At 59.2% G+C, this 26,484-nt stretch overlaps 1 non-coding gene and 6 pseudogenes across 1 annotated transcript; all 7 read left to right on the top strand.

Annotated features, from left to right (window-relative positions):
* Positions 1-2,920: 2,920 nt before the first annotated feature.
* Positions 2,921-3,039, top strand: LOC134629963 (5S ribosomal RNA; annotated as a pseudogene).
* Positions 3,040-9,053: 6,014 nt separating this feature from the next.
* On the top strand, positions 9,054-9,172 carry LOC134630034 (5S ribosomal RNA; annotated as a pseudogene).
* A 1,893-nt stretch (positions 9,173-11,065) lies between these two features.
* On the top strand, positions 11,066-11,184 carry LOC134630032 (5S ribosomal RNA; annotated as a pseudogene).
* Positions 11,185-14,875: 3,691 nt separating this feature from the next.
* Positions 14,876-14,994, top strand: LOC134630192 (5S ribosomal RNA). The gene has a single exon (XR_010094254.1). It is a non-coding gene; the product is annotated as a 5S ribosomal RNA (ribosomal RNA).
* Positions 14,995-18,293: 3,299 nt separating this feature from the next.
* Positions 18,294-18,412, top strand: LOC134629904 (5S ribosomal RNA; annotated as a pseudogene).
* A 2,909-nt stretch (positions 18,413-21,321) lies between these two features.
* Positions 21,322-21,440, top strand: LOC134629962 (5S ribosomal RNA; annotated as a pseudogene).
* A 4,881-nt stretch (positions 21,441-26,321) lies between these two features.
* LOC134629961 (5S ribosomal RNA) lies at positions 26,322-26,440 on the top strand (annotated as a pseudogene).
* Positions 26,441-26,484: the final 44 nt, after the last annotated feature.

The raw sequence follows: 26,484 nt of genomic DNA, 5'->3' as shown, positions 1-26,484 counted from the left end.
CCTGTGCAGCCAGCTTAGGACACCTACACCACACCAAGGCCTGTGGCTCTGTCTGAGGCCGTCTACACCACACCAGGACCTGTGCTACTGGCTGAGGCCATGGACACCTCTTCAGGGCCTGTGGCTTTGTCTGAGGCCATGGACACCTCTTCAGGGCCTGTGGCTTTGTCTGAGGCCATGTACAGCACACCAGGGCCTGTGGCTCTGGATGAGTTCGTCTACAACACACCAAGGACTGTGCTGCTGGATGAGGCAATGTTCATCACACCAGGGCCTGTGCGGCTGGCTGAGGCTATGGACACCACACCAGGGCCTGTGGTGCTGGCTGAGGCCAACTACACCAAACAAGGGCCTGTGGCTCTGTCTGAGGCCATCTACACCACACCAGGGCCAGTGCTTCTGGCTGAGGCCATGGACACCACACCAGGGCCTGTGCTTCTGGCTGTGGACCTGTGCAGCCAGCTTAGGCCACCTACACCACACCAGGGCCTGTGCTTCTGGCTGTGGACCTGTGCAGCCAGGTTAGGCCACCTACACCACACCAGGGCCTGTGGCTCTGGCTGAAGCCGTCTACATCACACCAGGTCCTGTGCTTCTGGTTGTGGACCTGTGCAGCCAGGTTAGGCCACCTACACCACGCCAGGGCCTGTGCTTCTGGCTGTGGACCTGTGCAGCCAGCTTAGGCCACCTACACCACACCAGGGCCTGTGGCTCTGGCTGAGGCCGTCTACATCACACCAGGGCCTGTGCTACTGGCTGAGGCCATGGACACCACACCAAGACCTGTGCTGCTGGCTGAAGCTATGGACACCACACCAGGGCATTTGGCTCTGGCTGAGGCCATGAACACCACACCAGGGCCTGTGGCTCTGGCTGAGGCCAGCTACACCACACCACGGCCAGTGCATCTGGCTGAGGCCATGGACACCACACCAGGGCCTGTACTGCTGGCTGTGGACCTGTGCAGCCAGCTTAGGCCACCTACACCACACCATGGCCTGTGGCTCTGGCTGAAGCAGTCTACATCACACCAGGGCCTGTGCTACTGGCTGAGGCCATGCACACCACACAGGGCCTGTGCTGCTGACTGAGGCAACCTACACCACAACAGGGCCTGTGGCTCCTGATGAGGCCATCTACAACACACCAAGGGCCTGTGCCTCTAGCTGAGGCCATGTACACCACACCAGGGCCTGTGCTGCTGGCTGTGGACCTGTGCAGCCAGCTTAGGCCACCTACACCACACCAGGGCCTGTGCTACTGGCTGAGGCCATGGACACCACACCAGGACCTGTGCTGCTGGCTGAGGCTATGGACACCACCCCAGAGCCTTTGGATCTGGCTGAGGCCATGTATACCACACACGGCCTGTGGCTCTGGATGAGGCCGTCTACAACACACCAAGGGCTGTACTACTGGATGAGGCCATGTTTATCACCCCAGGGCCTGTGCTGCTGGCTGAGGCCAACTACACCACACAAGGGCCTTTGTCTCTGGCTGAGATCATCTACACCACACCAGGGCCTGTGCCTCTAGCTGAGGCCATGTACACCACACCAGGGCTTGTGCTGCTGGCTGTGGACATGTGCAGCCAGCTTAGGCCACCTACACCACACCAGGGCCTGTGCTACTGGCTGAGGCCAGGGACACCACACCAAGGCCTGTGCTGCTGGCTGAGGCTAGGGACACCACACCAGTGCCTGTGGCTCTGGCTGAGGCCATTTACACCACCCCCGGGCCTTTGATGCTGGCTGAGGTCATGAACACCACACCAGGTCCTGTGGCTCTGGCTGAGGCCATCTACATCACACCAGGGCCAGTGTTTCTGGCTGAGGCGATGGACACCACACCAGGACCTGTGCTGCTGGCTGAGGCCAACTACACCACAACAGGAGCTGTGCTGCTGGCTGAGCTATGGACACCACACCAGGGCCTGTGCTGCTTGCTGTGGGCCTGTAGCTCTGGCTTAGGCCATGAACACCACACCAAGGTCTGTGGCTCTGGCTGAGGCAATCTACAACACAACAGGGCCTGTGCTTCCGGATGTGGACCTGTGCAGCCAGCTTAGGCCACCTACACCACACCAAGGCCTGTGGCTCTGTCTGAGGCCGTCTACACCACACCAGGACCTGTGCTACTGGCTGAGGCCATGGACACCTCTTCAGGGCCTGTGGCTTTGTCTGAGGCCATGTACACCACACCAGGGCCTGTGGCTCTGGATGAGGTCGTCTACAACACACCAAGGACTGTGCTGCTGGATGAGGCAATGTTCATCACACCAGGGCCTGTGCGGCTGGCTGAGGCTATGGACACCACACCAGGGCCTGTGGTGCTGGCTGAGGCCAACTACACCAAACAAGGGCCTGTGGCTCTGTCTGAGGCCATCTACACCACACCAGGGCCAGTGCTTCTGGCTGAGGCCATGGACACCACACCAGGGCCTGTGCTGCTGGCTGAGGCCATGGACACCACACCAGGACCTGTGCTGCTGGCTGAGGCCAACTACACCCCACCAGGGCATGTGGCTCTGTCTGAGGCCATCTACACCACACCAGGGCCAGTGCTTCTGGCTGAGGCCATGGACACCACAACAGGGCCTGTGCTGTTGGCTGAGGCTATGGACACCACACCAGTGCCTGTGGCTCTGGCTGAGGCCATGTACACCACCCCCGGGCCTTTGATGCTGGCTGAGGCCAACTACACCACACCAGGTCCTGTGGCTCTGGCTGAGGCCATTTACACCACACCAGGGCCTGTGTTGCTGATCAAAGGCTAAAATGAGTCCTTTGGTTAGGGTATTAGGCAAGCATGCAGTTACCATTAACACTGTAGTTAAATTGGAGGCTTGTGTTCGTAACTGCGAGTATTGGCCACCTCACTACTTGATACCATAAATTGACGCTTTGTGCTGACGCCAGCAGCTTACGGCCATACCGCCTTGCTAAAGCCTGATCTCGTCTGATCTCGGAAGCTATGCAAGGTTGGGCTTGGTTAGTACTTGGATGGGAGACTGCCTGGGAATACCAGGTGCTGTAAGAATTTGCTTTTCATGTCACTGAGCTGATTTTGATCCAGAGAAGGAGGGTGTTGGTGTCCATTAATGAGGCCACATTAACGACATTCCTTTTGGCTGTTTTCAGCAATGTCTTGTGCTGCCGGGTGAGGCCATCCGCACCACACCGAGGCCTATTCTGCTAACATAGGTCATCTAAATTACACCAGGGCCTGTGGCCTGCGCTGACGCCGTCTACATTACACCAGGGCCTGTGCTTCTGGCTGAGACCATGGACACCACACCAGGACCTGTGCTGCTGGCTGAGGCTTTGGACACCACCCCAGGGCCTGTGGCTCTGGCTGAGGCCATTTACACCACACAGGGCCTGTGCTTCTGGCTGTGGACCTGTGCAGCCAGCTTAGGCCACCTTCACCACACCAGGGCCTGTGCTTCTGGCTGTGGACCTCTGCAGCCAGGTTAGGCCACCTACACCACACCAGGGCCTGTAGCTCTGGCTGAAGCCGTCTACATCACACCAGGTCCTGTGCTTCTGGTTGTGGACCTGTGCAGCCAGCTTAGGCCACCTACACCACGCCAGGGCCTGTGCTTCTGGCTGTGGACCTGTGCAGCCAGCTTAGGCCACCTACACCACACCAGGGCCTGTGGCTCTGGCTGAGGCCGTCTACATCACACCAGGGCCTGTGCTACTGGCTGAGGCCATGGACACCACACCAAGACCTGTGCTGCTGGCTGAAGCTATGGACACCACACCAGGGCATTTGGCTCTGGCTGAGGCCATGAACACCACACCAGGGCCTGTGGCTCTGGCTGAGGCCAGCTACACCACACCACGGCCAGTGCATCTGGCTGAGGCTATGGACACCACACCAGGGCCTGTAGTGCTGGCTGTGGACCTGTGCAGCCAGCTTAGGCCACCTACACCACACCATGGCCTGTGGCTCTGGCTGAAGCAGTCTACATCACACCAGGGCCTGTGCTACTGGCTGAGACCATGCACACCACAAAGGGCCTGTGGTGCTGACTGAGGCAACCTACACCACAACAGGGCCTGTGGCTCCTGATGAGGCCATCTACAACACACCAAGGGCCTGTGTCTCTGGCTGAGACCATCTACACCACACCAGGGCCTGTGCCTCTAGCTGAGGCCATGTACACCACACCAGGGCCTGTGCTGCTGGCTGTGGACCTGTGCAGCCAGCTTAGGCCACCTACACCACACCAGGGCCTGTGCTACTGGCTGAGGCCATGGACACCACACCAGGACCTGTGCTGCTGGCTGAGGCTATGGACACCACCCCAGAGCCTTTGGATCTGGCTGAGGCCATGTACACCACACACGGCCTGTGGCTCTGGATGAGGCCGTCTACAACACACCAAGGGCTGTACTACTGGATGAGGCCATGTTTATCACCCCAGGGCCTGTGCTGCTGGCTGAGGCCAACTACACCACACAAGGGCCTGTGTCTCTGGCTGAGATCATCTACACCACACCAGGGCCTGTGCCTCTAGCTGAGGCCATGTACACCACACCAGGGCTTGTGCTGCTGGCTGTGGACCTGTGCGGCCAGCTTAGGCCACCTACACCACACCAGGGCCTGTGCTACTGGCTGAGGCTATGGACACCACACCAGTGCCTGTGGCTCTGGCTGAGGCCATGTACACCACCCCCGGGCCTTTGATGCTGGCTGAGGTCATGAACACCACACCAGGTCCTGTGGCTCTGGCTGAGGCCATCTACATCACACCAGGGCCAGTGTTTCTGGCTGAGGCGATGGACACCACACCAGGACCTGTGCTGCTGGCTGAGGCCAACTACACCACACCAGGAGCTGTGCTGCTGGCTGAGCTATGGACACCACACCAGGGCCTGTGCTGCTTGCTGTGGGCCTGTAGCTCTGGCTTAGGCCATGAACACCACACCAAGGTCTGTGGCTCTGGCTGAGGCAATCTACAACACAACATGGCCAGTGCTTCCGGATGTGGACCTGTGCAGCCAGCTTAGGACACCTACACCACACCAAGGCCTGTGGCTCTGTCTGAGGCCGTCTACACCACACCAGGACCTGTGCTACTGGCTGAGGCCATGGACACCTCTTCAGGGCCTGTGGCTTTGTCTGAGGCCATGGACACCTCTTCAGGGCCTGTGGCTTTGTCTGAGGCCATGTACAGCACACCAGGGCCTGTGGCTCTGGATGAGTTCGTCTACAACACACCAAGGACTGTGCTGCTGGATGAGGCAATGTTCATCACACCAGGGCCTGTGCGGCTGGCTGAGGCTATGGACACCACACCAGGGCCTGTGGTGCTGGCTGAGGCCAACTACACCAAACAAGGGCCTGTGGCTCTGTCTGAGGCCATCTACACCACACCAGGGCCAGTGCTTCTGGCTGAGGCCATGGACACCACACCAGGGCCTGTGCTTCTGGCTGTGGACCTGTGCAGCCAGCTTAGGCCACCTACACCACACCAGGGCCTGTGCTTCTGGCTGTGGACCTGTGCAGCCAGGTTAGGCCACCTACACCACACCAGGGCCTGTGGCTCTGGCTGAAGCCGTCTACATCACACCAGGTCCTGTGCTTCTGGTTGTGGACCTGTGCAGCCAGGTTAGGCCACCTACACCACGCCAGGGCCTGTGCTTCTGGCTGTGGACCTGTGCAGCCAGCTTAGGCCACCTACACCACACCAGGGCCTGTGGCTCTGGCTGAGGCCGTCTACATCACACCAGGGCCTGTGCTACTGGCTGAGGCCATGGACACCACACCAAGACCTGTGCTGCTGGCTGAAGCTATGGACACCACACCAGGGCATTTGGCTCTGGCTGAGGCCATGAACACCACACCAGGGCCTGTGGCTCTGGCTGAGGCCAGCTACACCACACCACGGCCAGTGCATCTGGCTGAGGCCATGGACACCACACCAGGGCCTGTACTGCTGGCTGTGGACCTGTGCAGCCAGCTTAGGCCACCTACACCACACCATGGCCTGTGGCTCTGGCTGAAGCAGTCTACATCACACCAGGGCCTGTGCTACTGGCTGAGGCCATGCACACCACACAGGGCCTGTGCTGCTGACTGAGGCAACCTACACCACAACAGGGCCTGTGGCTCCTGATGAGGCCATCTACAACACACCAAGGGCCTGTGCCTCTAGCTGAGGCCATGTACACCACACCAGGGCCTGTGCTGCTGGCTGTGGACCTGTGCAGCCAGCTTAGGCCACCTACACCACACCAGGGCCTGTGCTACTGGCTGAGGCCATGGACACCACACCAGGACCTGTGCTGCTGGCTGAGGCTATGGACACCACCCCAGAGCCTTTGGATCTGGCTGAGGCCATGTATACCACACACGGCCTGTGGCTCTGGATGAGGCCGTCTACAACACACCAAGTGCTGTACTACTGGATGAGGCCATGTTTATCACCCCAGGGCCTGTGCTGCTGGCTGAGGCCAACTACACCAAACAAGGGCCTGTGGCTCTGTCTGAGGCCATCTACACCACACCAGGGCCAGTGCTTCTGGCTGAGGCCATGGACACCACACCAGGGCCTGTGCTTCTGGCTGTGGACCTGTGCAGCCAGCTTAGGCCACCTACACCACACCAGGGCCTGTGCTTCTGGCTGTGGACCTGTGCAGCCAGGTTAGGCCACCTACACCACACCAGGGCCTGTGGCTCTGGCTGAAGCCGTCTACATCACACCAGGTCCTATGCTTCTGGTTTTGGACCTGTGCAGCCAGGTTAGGCCACCTACACCACGCCAGGGCCTGTGCTTCTGGCTGTGGACCTGTGCAGCCAGCTTAGGCCACCTACACCACACCAGGGCCTGTGGCTCTGGCTGAGGCCGTCTACATCACACCAGGGCCTGTGCTACTGGCTGAGGCCATGGACACCACACCAAGACCTGTGCTGCTGGCTGAAGCTATGGACACCACACCAGGGCATTTGGCTCTGGCTGAGGCCATGAACACCACACCAGGGCCTGTGGCTCTGGCTGAGGCCAGCTACACCACACCACGGCCAGTGCATCTGGCTGAGGCCATGGACACCACACCAGGGCCTGTACTGCTGGCTGTGGACCTGTGCAGCCAGCTTAGGCCACCTACACCACACCATGGCCTGTGGCTCTGGCTGAAGCAGTCTACATCACACCAGGGCCTGTGCTACTGGCTGAGGCCATGCACACCACACAGGGCCTGTGCTGCTGACTGAGGCAACCTACACCACAACAGGGCCTGTGGCTCCTGATGAGGCCATCTACAACACACCAAGGGCCTGTGCCTCTAGCTGAGGCCATGTACACCACACCAGGGCCTGTGCTGCTGGCTGTGGACCTGTGCAGCCAGCTTAGGCCACCTACACCACACCAGGGCCTGTGCTACTGGCTGAGGCCATGGACACCACACCAGGACCTGTGCTGCTGGCTGAGGCTATGGACACCACCCCAGAGCCTTTGGATCTGGCTGAGGCCATGTATACCACACACGGCCTGTGGCTCTGGATGAGGCCGTCTACAACACACCAAGGGCTGTACTACTGGATGAGGCCATGTTTATCACCCCAGGGCCTGTGCTGCTGGCTGAGGCCAACTACACCACACAAGGGCCTTTGTCTCTGGCTGAGATCATCTACACCACACCAGGGCCTGTGCCTCTAGCTGAGGCCATGTACACCACACCAGGGCTTGTGCTGCTGGCTGTGGACATGTGCAGCCAGCTTAGGCCACCTACACCACACCAGGGCTTGTGCTACTGGCTGAGGCCAGGGACACCACACCAAGGCCTGTGCTGCTGGCTGAGGCTAGGGACACCACACCAGTGCCTGTGGCTCTGGCTGAGGCCATTTACACCACCCCCGGGCCTTTGATGCTGGCTGAGGTCATGAACACCACACCAGGTCCTGTGGCTCTGGCTGAGGCCATCTACATCACACCAGGGCCAGTGTTTCTGGCTGAGGCGATGGACACCACACCAGGACCTGTGCTGCTGGCTGAGGCCAACTACACCACAACAGGAGCTGTGCTGCTGGCTGAGCTATGGACACCACACCAGGGCCTGTGCTGCTTGCTGTGGGCCTGTAGCTCTGGCTTAGGCCATGAACACCACACCAAGGTCTGTGGCTCTGGCTGAGGCAATCTACAACACAACAGGGCCTGTGCTTCCGGATGTGGACCTGTGCAGCCAGCTTAGGCCACCTACACCACACCAAGGCCTGTGGCTCTGTCTGAGGCCGTCTACACCACACCAGGACCTGTGCTACTGGCTGAGGCCATGGACACCTCTTCAGGGCCTGTGGCTTTGTCTGAGGCCATGTACACCACACCAGGGCCTGTGGCTCTGGATGAGGTCGTCTACAACACACCAAGGACTGTGCTGCTGGATGAGGCAATGTTCATCACACCAGGGCCTGTGCGGCTGGCTGAGGCTATGGACACCACACCAGGGCCTGTGGTGCTGGCTGAGGCCAACTACACCAAACAAGGGCCTGTGGCTCTGTCTGAGGCCATCTACACCACACCAGGGCCAGTGCTTCTGGCTGAGGCCATGGACACCACACCAGGGCCTGTGCTGCTGGCTGAGGCCATGGACACCACACCAGGACCTGTGCTGCTGGCTGAGGCCAACTACACCCCACCAGGGCATGTGGCTCTGTCTGAGGCCATCTACACCACACCAGGGCCAGTGCTTCTGGCTGAGGCCATGGACACCACAACAGGGCCTGTGCTGTTGGCTGAGGCTATGGACACCACACCAGTGCCTGTGGCTCTGGCTGAGGCCATGTACACCACCCCCGGGCCTTTGATGCTGGCTGAGGCCAACTACACCACACCAGGTCCTGTGGCTCTGGCTGAGGCCATTTACACCACACCAGGGCCTGTGTTGCTGATCAAAGGCTAAAATGAGTCCTTTGGTTAGGGTATTAGGCAAGCATGCAGTTACCATTAACACTGTAGTTAAATTGGAGGCTTGTGTTCGTAACTGCGAGTATTGGCCACCTCACTACTTGATACCATAAATTGACGCTTTGTGCTGACGCCAGCAGCTTACGGCCATACCGCCTTGCCAAAGCCTGATCTCGTCTGATCTCGGAAGCTATGCAAGGTTGGGCTTGGTTAGTACTTGGATGGGAGACTGCCTGGGAATACCAGGTGCTGTAAGAATTTGCTTTTCATGTCACTGAGCTGATTTTGATCCAGAGAAGGAGGGTGTTGGTGTCCATTAATGAGGCCACATTAACGACATTCCTTTTGGCTGTTTTCAGCAATGTCTTGTGCTGCCGGGTGAGGCCATCCGCACCACACCGAGGCCTATTCTGCTAACATAGGTCATCTAAATTACACCAGGGCCTGTGGCCTGCGCTGACGCCGTCTACATTACACCAGGGCCTGTGCTTCTGGCTGAGACCATGGACACCACACCAGGACCTGTGCTGCTGGCTGAGGCTTTGGACACCACCCCATGGCCTGTGGCTCTGGCTGAGGCCATTTACACCACACACGGCCTGTGGCTCTGGATGAGGCCGTCTACAACACACCAAGGGCTGTACTACTGGATGAGGCCATGTTTATCACCCCAGGGCCTGTGCTGCTGGCTGAGGCCAACTACACCACACAAGGGCCTTTGTCTCTGGCTGAGATCATCTACACCACACCAGGGCCTGTGCCTCTAGCTGAGGCCATGTACACCACACCAGGGCTTGTGCTGCTGGCTGTGGACATGTGCAGCCAGCTTAGGCCACCTACACCACACCAGGGCTTGTGCTACTGGCTGAGTCCAGGGACACCACACCAAGGCCTGTGCTGCTGGCTGAGGCTAGGGACACCACACCAGTGCCTGTGGCTCTGGCTGAGGCCATTTACACCACCCCCGGGCCTTTGATGCTGGCTGAGGTCATGAACACCACACCAGGTCCTGTGGCTCTGGCTGAGGCCATCTACATCACACCAGGGCCAGTGTTTCTGGCTGAGGCGATGGACACCACACCAGGACCTGTGCTGCTGGCTGAGGCCAACTACACCACAACAGGAGCTGTGCTGCTGGCTGAGCTATGGACACCACACCAGGTCCTGTGCTGCTTGCTGTGGGCCTGTAGCTCTGGCTTAGGCCATGAACACCACACCAAGGTCTGTGGCTCTGGCTGAGGCAATCTACAACACAACAGGGCCTGTGCTTCCGGATGTGGACCTGTGCAGCCAGCTTAGGCCACCTACACCACACCAAGGCCTGTGGCTCTGTCTGAGGCCGTCTACACCACACCAGGACCTGTGCTACTGGCTGAGGCCATGGACACCTCTTCAGGGCCTGTGGCTTTGTCTGAGGCCATGTACACCACACCAGGGCCTGTGGCTCTGGATGAGGTCGTCTACAACACACCAAGGACTGTGCTGCTGGATGAGGCAATGTTCATCACACCAGGGCCTGTGCGGCTGGCTGAGGCTATGGACACCACACCAGGGCCTGTGGTGCTGGCTGAGGCCAACTACACCAAACAAGGGCCTGTGGCTCTGTCTGAGGCCATCTACACCACACCAGGGCCAGTGCTTCTGGCTGAGGCCATGGACACCACACCAGGGCCTGTGCTGCTGGCTGAGGCCATGGACACCACACCAGGACCTGTGCTGCTGGCTGAGGCCAACTACACCCCACCAGGGCATGTGGCTCTGTCTGAGGCCATCTACACCACACCAGGGCCAGTGCTTCTGGCTGAGGCCATGGACACCACAACAGGGCCTGTGCTGTTGGCTGAGGCTATGGACACCACACCAGTGCCTGTGGCTCTGGCTGAGGCCATGTACACCACCCCCGGGCCTTTGATGCTGGCTGAGGCCAACTACACCACACCAGGTCCTGTGGCTCTGGCTGAGGCCATTTACACCACACCAGGGCCTGTGTTGCTGATCAAAGGCTAAAATGAGTCCTTTGGTTAGGGTATTAGGCAAGCATGCAGTTACCATTAACACTGTAGTTAAATTGGAGGCTTGTGTTCGTAACTGCGAGTATTGGCCACCTCACTACTTGATACCATAAATTGACGCTTTGTGCTGACGCCAGCAGCTTACGGCCATACCGCCTTGCCAAAGCCTGATCTCGTCTGATCTCGGAAGCTATGCAAGGTTGGGCTTGGTTAGTACTTGGATGGGAGACTGCCTGGGAATACCAGGTGCTGTAAGAATTTGCTTTTCATGTCACTGAGCTGATTTTGATCCAGAGAAGGAGGGTGTTGGTGTCCATTAATGAGGCCACATTAACGACATTCCTTTTGGCTGTTTTCAGCAATGTCTTGTGCTGCCGGGTGAGGCCATCCGCACCACACCGAAGCCTATTCTGCTAACATAGGTCATCTAAATTACACCAGGGCCTGTGGCCTGCGCTGACGCCGTCTACATTACACCAGGGCCTGTGCTTCTGGCTGAGACCATGGACACCACACCAGGACCTGTGCTGCTGGCTGAGGCTTTGGACACCACCCCAGGGCCTGTGGCTCTGGCTGAGGCCATTTACACCACACAGGGCCTGTGCTTCTGGCTGTGGACCTGTGCAGCCAGCTTAGGCCACCTACACCACACCAGGGCCTGTGGCTCTGGCTGAAGCCGTCTACATCACACCAGGTCCTGTGCTTCTGGTTGTGGACCTGTGCAGCCAGGTTAGGCCACCTACACCACGCCAGGGCCTGTGCTTCTGGTTGTGGACCTGTGCAGCCAGCTTAGGCCACCTACACCACACCAGGGCCTGTGGCTCTGGCTGAGGCCGTCTACATCACACCAGGGCCTGTGCTACTGGCTGAGGCCATGGACACCACACCAAGACCTGTGCTGCTGGCTGAAGCTATGGACACCACACCAGGGCATTTGGCTCTGGCTGAGGCCATGAACACCACACCAGGGCCTGTGGCTCTGGCTGAGGCCAGCTACACCACACCACGGCCAGTGCATCTGGCTGAGGCCATGGACACCACCCCATGGCCTGTGGCTCTGGCTGAGGCCATTTACACCACACCAGGACCTGTGCTGCTGGCTGAGGCTTTGGACACCACCCCATGGCCTGTGGCTCTGGCTGAGGCCATTTACACCACACAGGGCCTGTGCTTCTGGCTGTGGACCTGTGCAGCCAGCTTAGGCCACCTTCACCACACCAGGGCCTGTGCTTCTGGCTGTGGACCTGTGCAGCCAGGTTAGGCCACCTACACCACACCAGGGCCTGTGGCTCTGGCTGAAGCCGTCTACATCACACCAGGTCCTGTGCTTCTGGTTGTGGACCTGTGCAGCCAGGTTAGGCCACCTACACCACGCCAGGGCCTGTGCTTCTGGCTGTGGACCTGTGAAGCCAGCTTAGGCCACCTACACCACACCAGGGTCCTGTGGCTCTGGCTGAGGCCGTCTACATCACACCAGGGCCTGTGCTACTGGCTGAGGCCATGGACACCACACCAAGACCTGTGCTGCTGGCTGAAGCTATGGACACCACACCAGGGCATTTGGCTCTGGCTGAGGCCATGAACACCACACCAGGGCCTGTGGCTCTGGCTGAGGCCAGCTACACCACACCACGGCCAGTGCATCTGGTTGAGGCCATGGACACCACACCAGGGCCTGTACTGCTGGCTGTGGACCTGTGCAGCCAGCTTAGGCCACCTACACCACACCATGGCCTGTGGCTCTGGCTGAAGCAGTCTACATCACACCAGGGCCTGTGCTACTGGCTGAGGCCATGCACACCACACAGGGCCTGTGGTGCTGACTGAGGCAACCTACACCACAACAGGGCCTGTGGCTCCTGATGAGGCCATCTACAACACACCAAGGGCCTGTGTCTCTGGCTGAGACCATCTACACCACACCAGGGCCTGTGCCTCTAGCTGAGGCCATGTACACCACACCAGGGCCTGTGCTGCTGGCTGTGGACCTGTGCAGCCAGCTTAGGCCACCTACACCACACCAGGGCCTGTGCTACTGGCTGAGGCCATGGACACCACACCAGGACCTGTGCTGCTGGCTGAGGCTATGGACACCACCCCAGAGCCTTTGGATCTGGCTGAGGCCATGTACACCACACACGGCCTGTGGCTCTGGATGAGGCCGTCTACAACACACCAAGGGCTGTACTACTGGATGAGGCCATGTTTATCACCCCAGGGCCTGTGCTGCTGGCTGAGGCCAACTACACCACACAAGGGCCTGTGTCTCTGGCTGAGATCATCTACACCACACCAGGGCCTGTGCCTCTAGCTGAGGCCATGTACACCACACCAGGGCTTGTGCTGCTGGCTGTGGACATGTGCAGCCAGCTTAGGCCACCTACACCACACCAGGGCCTGTGCTACTGGCTGAGGCCATGGACACCACACCAAGGCCTGTGCTGCTGGCTGAGGCTATGGACACCACACCAGTGCCTGTGGCTCTGGCTTAGGCCATGTACACCACCCCCGGGCCTTTGATGCTGGCTGAGGTCATGAACACCACACCAGGTCCTGTGGCTCTGGCTGAGGCCATCTACATCACACCAGGGCCAGTGTTTCTGGCTGAGGCGATGGACACCACACCAGGACCTGTGCTGCTGGCTGAGGCCAACTACACCACAACAGGAGCTGTGCTGCTGGCTGAGCTATGGACACCACACCAGGGCCTGTGCTGCTTGCTGTGGGCCTGTAGCTCTGGCTTAGGCCATGAACACCACACCAAGGTCTGTGGCTCTGGCTGAGGCAATCTACAACACAACAGGGCCTGAGCTTCCGGATGTGGACCTGTGCAGCCAGCTTAGGCCACCTACACCACACCAAGGCCTGTGGCTCTGTCTGAGGCCGTCTACACCACACCAGGACCTGTGCTACTGGCTGAGGCCATGGACACCTCTTCAAGGCCTGTGGCTCTGTCTGAGGCCGTCTACACCACACCAGGACCTGTGCTACTGGCTGAGGCCATGGACACCTCTTCAGGGCCTGTGGCTTTGTCTGAGGCCATGTACACCACACCAGGGCCTGTGGCTCTGGATGAGGTCGTCTACAACACACCAAGGACTGTGCTGCTGGATGAGGCAGTGTTCATCACACCAGGGCCTGTGCGGCTGGCTGAGGCTATGGACACCACACAGGGCCTGTGCTGCTGACTGAGGCAACCTACACCACAACAGGGCCTGTGGCTCCTGATGAGGCCATCTACAACACACCAAGGGCCTGTGTCTCTGGCTGAGACCATCTACACCACACCAGGGCCTGTGCCTCTAGCTGAGGCCATGTACACCACACCAGGGCCTGTGCTGCTGGCTGTGGACCTGTGCAGCCAGCTTAGGCCATCTACACCACACCAGGGCCAGTGCTTCTGGCTGAGGCTATGGACACCACACCAGTGCCTGTGGCTCTGGCTGAGGCCATGTACACCACCCCCGGGCCTTTGATGCTGGCTGAGGCCAACTACACCACACCAGGACCTGTGCTGCTGGCTGAGGCCAACTACACCCCACCAGGGCATGTGGCTCTGTCTGAGGCCATCTACACCACACCAGGGCCAGTGCTTCTGGCTGAGGCCATGGACACCACAACAGGGCCTGTGCTGTTGGCTGAGGCTATGGACACCACACCAGTGCCTGTGGCTCTGGCTGAGGCCATGTACACCACCCCCGGGCCTTTGATGCTGGCTGAGGCCAACTACACCACACCAGGTCCTGTGGCTCTGGCTGAGGCCATTTACACCACACCAGGGCCTGTGTTGCTGATCAAAGGCTAAAATGAGTCCTTTGGTTAGGGTATTAGGCAAGCATGCAGTTACCATTAACACTGTAGTTAAATTGGAGGCTTGTGTTCGTAACTGCGAGTATTGGCCACCTCACTACTTGATACCATAAATTGACGCTTTGTGCTGACGCCAGCAGCTTACGGCCATACCGCCTTGCCAAAGCCCGATCTCGTCTGATCTCGGAAGCTATGCAAGGTTGGGCTTGGTTAGTACTTGGATGGGAGACTGCCTGGGAATACCAGGTGCTGTAAGCATTTGCTTTTCATGTCACTGAGCTGGTTTTGATCCAGAGAAGGAGGGTGTTGGTGTCCATTAATGAGGCCACATTAACGACATTCCTTTTGGCTGTTTTCAGCAATGTCTTGTGCTGCCGGGTGAGACCATCCGCACCACACCGAGGCCTATTCTGCTAACATAGGTCATCTAAATTACACCAGGGCCTGTGGCCTGCGCTGACGCCGTCTACATTACACCAGGGCCTGTGCTTCTGGCTGAGACCATGGACACCACACCAGGACCTGTGCTGCTGGCTGAGGCTTTGGACACCACCCCAGGGCCTGTGGCTCTGGCTGAGGCCATTTACACCACACAGGGCCTGTGCTTCTGGCTGTGGACCTGTGCAGCCAGGTTAGGCCACCTACACCACACCAGGGCCTGTGGCTCTGGCTGAGGCCGTCTACATCACACCAGGTCCTGTGCTTCTGGTTGTGGACCTGTGCAGCCAGGTTAGGCCACCTACACCACGCCAGGGCCTGTGCTTCTGGTTGTGGACCTGTGCAGCCAGCTTAGGCCACCTACACCACACCAGGGCCTGTGGCTCTGGCTGAGGCCGTCTACATCACACCAGGGCCTGTGCTACTGGCTGAGGCCATGGACACCACACCAAGACCTGTGCTGCTGGCTGAAGCTATGGACACCACACCAGGGCATTTGGCTCTGGCTGAGGCCATGAACACCACACCAGGGCCTGTGGCTCTGGCTGAGGCCAGCTACACCACACCACGGCCAGTGCATCTGGCTGAGGCCATGGACACCACACCAGGGCCTGTACTGCTGGCTGTGGACCTGTGCAGCCAGCTTAGGCCACCTACACCACACCATGGCCTGTGGCTCTGGCTGAAGCAGTCTACATCACACCAGGTCCTGTGCTACTGGCTGAGGCCATGCACACCACACAGGGCCTGTGGTGCTGACTGAGGCAACCTACACCACAACAGGGCCTGTGGCTCCTGATGAGGCCATCTACAACACACCAAGGGCCTGTGCCTCTAGCTGAGACCATCTACACCACACCAGGGCCTGTGCCTCTAGCTGAGGCCATGTACACCGCAACAGGGCCTGTGCTGCTGGCTGTGGACCTGTGCAGCCAGCTTAGGCCACCTACACCACACCAGGGCCTGTGCTACTGGCTGAGGCCATGGACACCACACCAGGACCTGTGCTGCTGGCTGAGGCTATGGACACCACCCCAGAGCCTTTGGATCTGGCTGAGGCCATGTACACCACACACGGCCTGTGGCTCTGGATGAGGCCGTCTACAACACACCAAGGGCTGTACTACTGGATGAGGCCATGTTTATCACCCCAGGGCCTGTGCTGCTGGCTGAGGCCAACTACACCACACAAGGGCCTGTGTCTCTGGCTGAGATCATCTACACCACACCAGGGCCTGTGCCTCTAGCTGAGGCCATGTACACCACACCAGGGCTTGTGCTGCTGGCTGTGGACCTGTGCAGCCAGCTTAGGCCACCTACACCACACCAGGGCCTGTGCTACTGGCTGAGGCCATTGACACCACACCAAGGCCTGTGCTGCTGGCTGAGGCTATGGACACCACACCAGTGCCTGTGGCTCTGGCTGAGGCCATGTACACCACCCCCGGGCCTTTGATGCTGGCTGAGGTCATGAACACCACACCAGGTCCTGTGGCTCTGGCTGAGGCCATCTACATCACACCAGGGCCAATGTTTCTGGCTGAGGCGATGGACACCACACCAGGACCTGTGCTGCTGGCTGAGGCCATGGACACCACACCAGGACCTGTGCTGCTGGCTGAGGCCAACTACACCACAACAGGAGCTGTGCTGCTGGCTGAGCTACGAACACCACACCAGGGCCTGTGCTGCTTGCTGTGGGCCTGTAGCTCTGGCTTAGGCCATGAACACCACACCAAGGTCTGTGGCTCTGGCTGAGGCAATCTACAACACAACAGGGCCAGTTCTTCCGGATGTGGACCTGTGCAGCTAGCTTAGGACATCTACACCACACCAAGGACTGTGGCTCTGTCTGAGGCCGTCTACACCACACCAGGACCTGTGCTACTGGCTGAGGCCATGGACACCTCTTCAGGGCCTGTGGCTTTGTCTGAGGCCATGGACACCTCTTCAGGGCCTGTGGCTTTGTCTGAGGCCATGTACACCACACCAGGGCCTGTGGCTCTGGATGAGTTCGTCTACAACACACCAAGGACTGTGCTTCTGGATGAGGCAATGTTCATCACACCAGGGCCTGTGCGGCTGGCTGAGACTATGGACACCACACCAGGGCCTGTGGTGCTGGCCGAGGCCAACTACACCAAACAAGGGCCTGTGGCTCTGTCTGAGGCCATCTACACCACACCAAGGTCTGTGGCTCTGGCTGAGGCAATCTACAACACAACAGGGCCTGTGCTTCCGGATGTGGACCTGTGCAGCCAGCTTAGGCCACCTACACCACACCAAGGCCTGTGGCTCTGTCTGAGGCCGTCTACACCACACCAGGACCTGTGCTACTGGCTGAGGCCATGGACACCTCTTCAGGGCCTGTGGCTTTGTCTGAGGCCATGTACACCACACCAGGGCCTGTGGCTCTGGATGAGGTCGTCTACAACACACCAAGGACTGTGCTGCTGGATGAGGCAATGTTCATCACACCAGGGCCTGTGCGGCTGGCTGAGGCTATGGACACCACACCAGGGCCTGTGGTGCTGGCTGAGGCCAACTACACCAAACAAGGGCCTGTGGCTCTGTCTGAGGCCATCTACACCACACCAGGGCCAGTGCTTCTGGCTGAGGCCATGGACACCACACCAGGGCCTGTGCTGCTGGCTGAGGCCATGGACACCACACCAGGACCTGTGCTGCTGGCTGAGGCCAACTACACCCCACCAGGGCATGTGGCTCTGTCTGAGGCCATCTACACCACACCAGGGCCAGTGCTTCTGGCTGAGGCCATGGACACCACAACAGGGCCTGTGCTGTTGGCTGAGGCTATGGACACCACACCAGTGCCTGTGGCTCTGGCTGAGGCCATGTACACCACCCCCGGGCCTTTGATGCTGGCTGAGGCCAACTACACCACACCAGGTCCTGTGGCTCTGGCTGAGGCCATTTACACCACACCAGGGCCTGTGTTGCTGATCAAAGGCTAAAATGAGTCCTTTGGTTAGGGTATTAGGCAAGCATGCAGTTACCATTAACACTGTAGTTAAATTGGAGGCTTGTGTTCGTAACTGCGAGTATTGGCCACCTCACTACTTGATATCATAAATTGACGCTTTGTGCTTACGCCAGCAGCTTACGGCCATACCGCCTTGCCAAAGCCCGATCTCGTCTGATCTCGGAAGCTATGCAAGGTTGGGCTTGGTTAGTACTTGGATGGGAGACTGCCTGGGAATACCAGGTGCTGTAAGAATTTGCTTTTCATGTCACTGAGCTGGTTTTGATCCAGAGAAGGAGGGTGTTGGTGTCCATTAATGAGGCCACATTAACGACATTCCTTTTGGCTGTTTTCAGCAATGTCTTGTGCTGCCGGGTGAGGCCATCCGCACCACACCGAGGCCTATTCTGCTAACATAGGTCATCTAAATTACACCAGGGCCTGTGGCCTGCGCTGACGCCGTCTACATTACACCAGGGCCTGTGCTTCTGGCTGAGACCATGGACACCACACCAGGACCTGTGCTGCTGGCTGAGGCTTTGGACACCACCCCATGGCCTGTGGCTCTGGCTGAGGCCATTTACACCACACAGGGCCTGTGCTTCTGGCTGTGGACCTGTGCAGCCAGCTTAGGCCACCTTCACCACACCAGGGCCTGTGCTTCTGGCTGTGGACCTGTGCAGCCAGGTTAGGCCACCTACACCACACCAGGGCCTGTGGCTCTGGCTGAAGCCGTCTACATCACACCAGGTCCTGTGCTTCTGGTTGTGGACCTGTGCAGCCAGGTTAGGCCACCTACACCACGCCAGGGCCTGTGCTTCTGGCTGTGGACCTGTGCAGCCAGCTTAGGCCACCTACACCACACCAGGGCCTGTGGCTCTGGCTGAGGCCGTCTACATCACACCAGGGCCTGTGCTACTGGCTGGGGCCATGGACACCACACCAAGACCTGTGCTGCTGGCTGAAGCTATGGACACCACACCAGGGCATTTGGCTCTGGCTGAGGCCATGAACACCACACCAGGGCCTGTGGCTCTGGCTGAGGCCAGCTACACCACACCACGGCCAGTGCATCTGGCTGAGGCCATGGACACCACACCAGGGCCTGTACTGCTGGCTGTGGACCTGTGCAGCCAGCTTAGGCCACCTACACCACACCATGGCCTGTGGCTCTGGCTGAAGCAGTCTACATCACACCAGGGCCTGTGCTACTGGCTGAGGCCATGCACACCACACAGGGCCTGTGGTGCTGACTGAGGCAACCTACACCACAACAGGGCCTGTGGCTCCTGATGAGGCCATCTACAACACACCAAGGGCCTGTGTCTCTGGCTGAGACCATCTACACCACACCAGGGCCTGTGCCTCTAGCTGAGGCCATGTACACCACACCAGGGCCTGTGCTGCTGGCTGTGGACCTGTGCAGCCAGCTTAGGCCACCTACACCACACCAGGGCCTGTGCTACTGGCTGAGGCCATGGACACCACACCAGGACCTGTGCTGCTGGCTGAGGCTATGGACACCACCCCAGAGCCTTTGGATCTGGCTGAGGCCATGTACACCACACACGGCCTGTGGCTCTGGATGAGGCCGTCTACAACACACCAAGGGCTGTACTACTGGATGAGGCCATGTTTATCACCCCAGGGCCTGTGCTGCTGGCTGAGGCCAACTACACCACACAAGGGCCTGTGTCTCTGGCTGAGATCATCTACACCACACCAGGGCCTGTGCCTCTAGCTGAGGCCATGTACACCACACCAGGGCTTGTGCTGCTGGCTGTGGACCTGTGCAGCCAGCTTAGGCCACCTACACCACACCAGGGCCTGTGCTACTGGCTGAGGCCATTGACACCACACCAAGGCCTGTGCTGCTGGCTGAGGCTATGGACACCACACCAGTGCCTGTGGCTCTGGCTGAGGCCATGTACACCACCCCCGGGCCTTTGATGCTGGCTGAGGTCATGAACACCACACCAGGTCCTGTGGCTCTGGCTGAGGCCATCTACATCACACCAGGGCCAGTGTTTCTGGCTGAGGCGATGGACACCACACCAGGACCTGTGCTGCTGGCTGAGGCCAACTACACCACAACAGGAGCTGTGCTGCTGGCTGAGGTATGGACACCACACCAGGGCCTGTGCTGCTTGCTGTGGGCCTGTAGCTCTGGCTTAGGCCATGAACACCACACCAAGGTCTGTGGCTCTGGCTGAGGCAATCTACAACACAACAGGGCCTGTGCTTCCGGATGTGGACCTGTGCAACCAGCTTAGGACACCTACACCACACCAAGGACTGTGGCTCTGTCTGAGGCCGTCTACACCACACCAGGACCTGTGCTACTGGCTGAGGCCATGGACACCTCTTCAGGGCCTGTGGCTTTGTCTGAGGCCATGGACACCTCTTCAGGGCCTGTGGCTTTGTCTGAGGCCATGTACACCACACCAGGGCCTGTGGCTCTGGATGAGTTCGTCTACAACACACCAAGGACTGTGCTGCTGGATGAGGCAATGTTCATCACACCAGGGCCTGTGCGGCTGGCTGAGGCTATGGACACCACACCAGGGCCTGTGGTGCTGGCCGAGGCCAACTACACCAAACAAGGGCCTGTGGCTCTGTCTGAGGCCATCTACACCACACCAGGGCCAGTGCTTCTGGCTGAGGCCATGGACACCACACCAGGGCCTGTGCTGCTGGCTGAGGCCATGGACACCACACCAGGACCTGTGCTGCTGGCTGAGGCCAACTACACCCCACCAGGGCATGTGGCTCTGTCTGAGGCCATCTACACCACACCAGGGCCAGTGCTTCTGGCTGAGGCCATGGACACCACAACAGGGCCTGTGCTGTTGGCTGAGGCTATGGACACCACACCAGTGCCTGTGGCTCTGGCTGAGGCCATGTACACCACCCCCGGGCCTTTGATGCTGGCTGAGGCCAACTACACCACACCAGGTCCTGTGGCTCTGGCTGAGGCCATTTACACCACACCAGGGCCTGTGTTGCTGATCAAAGGCTAAAATGAGTCCTTTGGTTAGGGTATTAGGCAAGCATGCAGTTACCATTAACACTGTAGTTAAATTGGAGGCTTGTGTTCGTAACTGCGAGTATTGGCCACCTCACTACTTGATACCATAAATTGACGCTTTGTGCTGACGCCAGCAGCTTACGGCCATACCGCCTTGCTAAAGCCTGATCTCGTCTGATCTCGGAAGCTATGCAAGGTTGGGCTTGGTTAGTACTTGGATGGGAGACTGCCTGGGAATACCAGGTGCTGTAAGAATTTGCTTTTCATGTCACTGAGCTGATTTTGATCCAGAGAAGGAGGGTGTTGGTGTCCATTAATGAGGCCACATTAACGACATTCCTTTTGGCTGTTTTCAGCAATGTCTTGTGCTGCCGGGTGAGGCCATCCGCACCACACCGAGGCCTATTCTGCTAACATAGGTCATCTAAATTACACCAGGGCCTGTGGCCTGCGCTGACGCCGTCTACATTACACCAGGGCCTGTGCTTCTGGCTGAGACCATGGACACCACACCAGGACCTGTGCTGCTGGCTGAGGCTTTGGACACCACCCCAGGGCCTGTGGCTCTGGCTGAGGCCATTTACACCACACAGGGCCTGTGCTTCTGGCTGTGGACCTGTGCAGCCAGCTTAGGCCACCTTCACCACACCAGGGCCTGTGCTTCTGGCTGTGGACCTCTGCAGCCAGGTTAGGCCACCTACACCACACCAGGGCCTGTAGCTCTGGCTGAAGCCGTCTACATCACACCAGGTCCTGTGCTTCTGGTTGTGGACCTGTGCAGCCAGCTTAGGCCACCTACACCACGCCAGGGCCTGTGCTTCTGGCTGTGGACCTGTGCAGCCAGCTTAGGCCACCTACACCACACCAGGGCCTGTGGCTCTGGCTGAGGCCGTCTACATCACACCAGGGCCTGTGCTACTGGCTGAGGCCATGGACACCACACCAAGACCTGTGCTGCTGGCTGAAGCTATGGACACCACACCAGGGCATTTGGCTCTGGCTGAGGCCATGAACACCACACCAGGGCCTGTGGCTCTGGCTGAGGCCAGCTACACCACACCACGGCCAGTGCATCTGGCTGAGGCTATGGACACCACACCAGGGCCTGTAGTGCTGGCTGTGGACCTGTGCAGCCAGCTTAGGCCACCTACACCACACCATGGCCTGTGGCTCTGGCTGAAGCAGTCTACATCACACCAGGGCCTGTGCTACTGGCTGAGACCATGCACACCACAAAGGGCCTGTGGTGCTGACTGAGGCAACCTACACCACAACAGGGCCTGTGGCTCCTGATGAGGCCATCTACAACACACCAAGGGCCTGTGTCTCTGGCTGAGACCATCTACACCACACCAGGGCCTGTGCCTCTAGCTGAGGCCATGTACACCACACCAGGGCCTGTGCTGCTGGCTGTGGACCTGTGCAGCCAGCTTAGGCCACCTACACCACACCAGGGCCTGTGCTACTGGCTGAGGCCATGGACACCACACCAGGACCTGTGCTGCTGGCTGAGGCTATGGACACCACCCCAGAGCCTTTGGATCTGGCTGAGGCCATGTACACCACACACGGCCTGTGGCTCTGGATGAGGCCGTCTACAACACACCAAGGGCTGTACTACTGGATGAGGCCATGTTTATCACCCCAGGGCCTGTGCTGCTGGCTGAGGCCAACTACACCACACAAGGGCCTGTGTCTCTGGCTGAGATCATCTACACCACACCAGGGCCTGTGCCTCTAGCTGAGGCCATGTACACCACACCAGGGCTTGTGCTGCTGGCTGTGGACCTGTGCGGCCAGCTTAGGCCACCTACACCACACCAGGGCCTGTGCTACTGGCTGAGGCTATGGACACCACACCAGTGCCTGTGGCTCTGGCTGAGGCCATGTACACCACCCTCGGGCCTTTGATGCTGGCTGAGGTCATGAACACCACACCAGGTCCTGTGGCTCTGGCTGAGGCCATCTACATCACACCAGGGCCAGTGTTTCTGGCTGAGGCGATGGACACCACACCAGGACCTGTGCTGCTGACTGAGGCCAACTACACCACACCAGGAGCTGTGCTGCTGGCTGAGCTATGGACACCACACCAGGGCCTGTGCTGCTTGCTGTGGGCCTGTAGCTCTGGCTTAGGCCATGAACACCACACCAAGGTCTGTGGCTCTGGCTGAGGCAATCTACAACACAACATGGCCAGTGCTTCCGGATGTGGACCTGTGCAGCCAGCTTAGGACACCTACACCACACCAAGGCCTGTGGCTCTGTCTGAGGCCGTCTACACCACACCAGGACCTGTGCTACTGGCTGAGGCCATGGACACCTCTTCAGGGCCTGTGGCTTTGTCTGAGGCCATGGACACCTCTTCAGGGCCTGTGGCTTTGTCTGAGGCCATGTACAGCACACCAGGGCCTGTGGCTCTGGATGAGTTCGTCTACAACACACCAAGGACTGTGCTGCTGGATGAGGCAATGTTCATCACACCAGGGCCTGTGCGGCTGGCTGAGGCTATGGACACCACACCAGGGCCTGTGGTGCTGGCTGAGGCCAACTACACCAAACAAGGGCCTGTGGCTCTGTCTGAGGCCATCTACACCACACCAGGGCCAGTGCTTCTGGCTGAGGCCATGGACACCACACCAGGGCCTGTGCTTCTGGCTGTGGACCTGTGCAGCCAGCTTAGGCCACCTACACCACACCAGGGCCTGTGCTTCTGGCTGTGGACCTGTGCAGCCAGGTTAGGCCACCTACACCACACCAGGGCCTGTGGCTCTGGCTGAAGCCGTCTACATCACACCAGGTCCTGTGCTTCTGGTTGTGGACCTGTGCAGCCAGGTTAGGCCACCTACACCACGCCAGGGCCTGTGCTTCTGGCTGTGGACCTGTGCAGCCAGCTTAGGCCACCTACACCACACCAGGGCCTGTGGCTCTGGCTGAGGCCGTCTACATCACACCAGGGCCTGTGCTACTGGCTGAGGCCATGGACACCACACCAAGACCTGTGCTGCTGGCTGAAGCTATGGACACCACACCAGGGCATTTGGCTCTGGCTGAGGCCATGAACACCACACCAGGGCCTGTGGCTCTGGCTGAGGCCAGCTACACCACACCACGGCCAGTGCATCTGGCTGAGGCCATGGACACCACACCAGGGCCTGTACTGCTGGCTGTGGACCTGTGCAGCCAGCTTAGGCCACCTACACCACACCATGGCCTGTGGCTCTGGCTGAAGCAGTCTACATCACACCAGGGCCTGTGCTACTGGCTGAGGCCATGCACACCACACAGGGCCTGTGCTGCTGACTGAGGCAACCTACACCACAACAGGGCCTGTGGCTCCTGATGAGGCCATCTACAACACACCAAGGGCCTGTGCCTCTAGCTGAGGCCATGTACACCACACCAGGGCCTGTGCTGCTGGCTGTGGACCTGTGCAGCCAGCTTAGGCCACCTACACCACACCAGGGCCTGTGCTACTGGCTGAGGCCATGGACACCACACCAGGACCTGTGCTGCTGGCTGAGGCTATGGACACCACCCCAGAGCCTTTGGATCTGGCTGAGGCCATGTATACCACACACGGCCTGTGGCTCTGGATGAGGCCGTCTACAACACACCAAGGGCTGTACTACTGGATGAGGCCATGTTTATCACCCCAGGGCCTGTGCTGCTGGCTGAGGCCAACTACACCACACAAGGGCCTTTGTCTCTGGCTGAGATCATCTACACCACACCAGGGCCTGTGCCTCTAGCTGAGGCCATGTACACCACACCAGGGCTTGTGCTGCTGGCTGTGGACATGTGCAGCCAGCTTAGGCCACCTACACCACACCAGGGCCTGTGCTACTGGCTGAGGCCAGGGACACCACACCAAGGCCTGTGCTGCTGGCTGAGGCTAGGGACACCACACCAGTGCCTGTGGCTCTGGCTGAGGCCATTTACACCACCCCCGGGCCTTTGATGCTGGCTGAGGTCATGAACACCACACCAGGTCCTGTGGCTCTGGCTGAGGCCATCTACATCACACCAGGGCCAGTGTTTCTGGCTGAGGCGATGGACACCACACCAGGACCTGTGCTGCTGGCTGAGGCCAACTACACCACAACAGGAGCTGTGCTGCTGGCTGAGCTATGGACACCACACCAGGGCCTGTGCTGCTTGCTGTGGGCCTGTAGCTCTGGCTTAGGCCATGAACACCACACCAAGGTCTGTGGCTCTGGCTGAGGCAATCTACAACACAACAGGGCCTGTGCTTCCGGATGTGGACCTGTGCAGCCAGCTTAGGCCACCTACACCACACCAAGGCCTGTGGCTCTGTCTGAGGCCGTCTACACCACACCAGGACCTGTGCTACTGGCTGAGGCCATGGACACCTCTTCAGGGCCTGTGGCTTTGTCTGAGGCCATGTACACCACACCAGGGCCTGTGGCTCTGGATGAGGTCGTCTACAACACACCAAGGACTGTGCTGCTGGATGAGGCAATGTTCATCACACCAGGGCCTGTGCGGCTGGCTGAGGCTATGGACACCACACCAGGGCCTGTGGTGCTGGCTGAGGCCAACTACACCAAACAAGGGCCTGTGGCTCTGTCTGAGGCCATCTACACCACACCAGGGCCAGTGCTTCTGGCTGAGGCCATGGACACCACACCAGGGCCTGTGCTGCTGGCTGAGGCCATGGACACCACACCAGGACCTGTGCTGCTGGCTGAGGCCAACTACACCCCACCAGGGCATGTGGCTCTGTCTGAGGCCATCTACACCACACCAGGGCCAGTGCTTCTGGCTGAGGCCATGGACACCACAACAGGGCCTGTGCTGTTGGCTGAGGCTATGGACACCACACCAGTGCCTGTGGCTCTGGCTGAGGCCATGTACACCACCCCCGGGCCTTTGATGCTGGCTGAGGCCAACTACACCACACCAGGTCCTGTGGCTCTGGCTGAGGCCATTTACACCACACCAGGGCCTGTGTTGCTGATCAAAGGCTAAAATGAGTCCTTTGGTTAGGGTATTAGGCAAGCATGCAGTTACCATTAACACTGTAGTTAAATTGGAGGCTTGTGTTCGTAACTGCGAGTATTGGCCACCTCACTACTTGATACCATAAATTGACGCTTTGTGCTGACGCCAGCAGCTTACGGCCATACCGCCTTGCTAAAGCCTGATCTCGTCTGATCTCGGAAGCTATGCAAGGTTGGGCTTGGTTAGTACTTGGATGGGAGACTGCCTGGGAATACCAGGTGCTGTAAGAATTTGCTTTTCATGTCACTGAGCTGATTTTGATCCAGAGAAGGAG

The sequence above is a fragment of the Pelmatolapia mariae genome, linkage group LG6, assembly GCF_036321145.2.
Source record: "Pelmatolapia mariae isolate MD_Pm_ZW linkage group LG6, Pm_UMD_F_2, whole genome shotgun sequence".
NCBI lineage: Eukaryota > Metazoa > Chordata > Actinopteri > Cichliformes > Cichlidae > Pelmatolapia > Pelmatolapia mariae.
This window is presented reverse-complemented; position numbering and strand designations above follow the sequence as displayed.